Source organism: Aplysia californica, unplaced genomic scaffold (assembly GCF_000002075.1).
Source record: "Aplysia californica isolate F4 #8 unplaced genomic scaffold, AplCal3.0 scaffold00013, whole genome shotgun sequence".
Lineage (NCBI taxonomy): Eukaryota > Metazoa > Mollusca > Gastropoda > Aplysiida > Aplysiidae > Aplysia > Aplysia californica.
The window spans coordinates 156,137-158,219 of NW_004797283.1; positions in this window are offsets into that span (position 1 = coordinate 156,137).

Sequence of the window (2,083 nt, forward strand, 5' to 3'; positions counted from 1 at the left end):
GGGGGACATTTCTCGTTCATGCACAGTAGAATTGTAAATGGGCTGATTCATGTCACGCTCATAACTGTGCCTGATCTACAACAGGGAACTGCTGCTATTCCTTTCCTAATCCTTACTATTCTCATTTTCCTCTACTTCTTTTGTATGTTTGTCACTCTCTTTTGACCTTCTATTTCCGGGGTGCCTTGATAGTCGAAGCAGACTTTGTGCTGTTGAAGCTAGAGAGGTGAGCTGAGTTAGCCTCATTCTCTGTAAAGACTTCTCTGTTGACATCCACCCCTTGGCGCTCATATGACCTTATGCAGTTGCGAGTGCCGTAAAACCTCTACAAAATAAAAAGAAATATATAATTACCCGGGTGGCGGCAGGAGCCTATTTTACGGTATAGATTTGGACCACTATAGGATCTTCACATGCGAAAACTTGCACACGGGACCTCCGAGATTTTCCCCCTTCTCCATTCTTGAGTGTGATACACCGCTCTGTTTGGTGTAAATAAATACAATTAATCGTTGGGTCATAGTCAACGTTTATAGATATTTTACACCTCCATCAACACGGGTTAGACTGTTTTGGAAGCTGGCAGTTTCAAAATGGCCAGTCAACCAGGGCTGGTCTTAGTCTAAGCCGCGCAAGACACAGAAGTCTCAGTTGGTCCTTTTTAAGGACAAGTGGGCTAACCCAGATTTCGGGAGGCTCCAGAAATCTTGACCTAAACCAAAAAGTGGTCATTGCCCTACCTATAGGAGAAGTTTGGTTTCATTGGTGTGTACATTTGTTTGGTTATAGAGAAAACTCTCCTTGTCTTTTAAAAAACTGAGTCAGGGGAAAAAAAACGCTACCTTCGATTTTCTCTAAACAGCATGTTTACGGGATAGCCCCTTGTGCTTCAAAGCGACCAGTTTTCGTTTTACCTCTGTACGAGTTTTGTCCACAACACTTGTAGCTCAAAATACTTAGTATAGATCTAGTAGTAATACATGGTAATAGTAAAAATAAATTACATTTTATTGATCACGTGGGGAAATTTCGGTTATTATGGTAAACATATCATATAGGCTACATGAATCCATAATCATAAATGCATACCGCATAAATACATACATAAATACAATGACATACATAAATACAATGACATACATAAATACAATGACATACATAAATTACAATGACATACATAAATACAATGACATACACATAAATACAATGACATACACATAAATACAATGACATACATAAATACAGTGACACACATAAATACAATGACATACATAAATACAATGACACACATAAATACAATGACATACATAAATACAATGACATACATAAATACACAATAATGTTACACAAGGGCAGAACAATTTCACAGACATGCCAGTGCTGGTCGCCACTCGCCCTGGGTTTGGTTGTTTGTTTGTTGTTGTTTGTTGGGTTTTCTTGGTGGGGGGGGGGGGTTGTTTTGTTTTGTTATTTGGTCTTTTCGCTAGGGTTGTCAGGTCTTGCTCAAGGACACACCTCAGTGACCACCCACATAAACCCCGTATCACTGACACGTGCTGCACATTACTTTTGAGTCTGAACTCACTACTCACTTAGCCACTGTAGTCTCACGAGTGCCGAAGACAAAGGTGTCACTAGATAGTAATAGTAACGTATTATTATGAAGAAAAGAAGGAGGAGAGATAAGGACGAAAGCTTTGGGGTTTATTTATATAATATAGTCGCTTTTCAGGACATGGGGGCTAACCCAGATTTCGGGGGTTCCAGAAATCTTGATTTTCACGAAACTTGGTCAATGCCATACCTATAGGAGAAGTTTGGTTTCATTGCTGTGTATATTTGATTAGTTATAGAGAAAATTATCCTTTTCTTTTAAAGAAACTGAACAAGGGGCAAAAACTTTACCTTCGATTTTCTCCCAAAAAAATTGTGTCAAACATATTTGATCAAACGATCAAAACAAATTTGGGGCATCTTATTTATAAGTGCCGAAGATAAAGGTGTCACTAGGTTGTAACCTATTATTATAAAGAAAAGAAGGAGGAGAGAGAGAGAGATAAGGACGAAAGATATTTTATATATA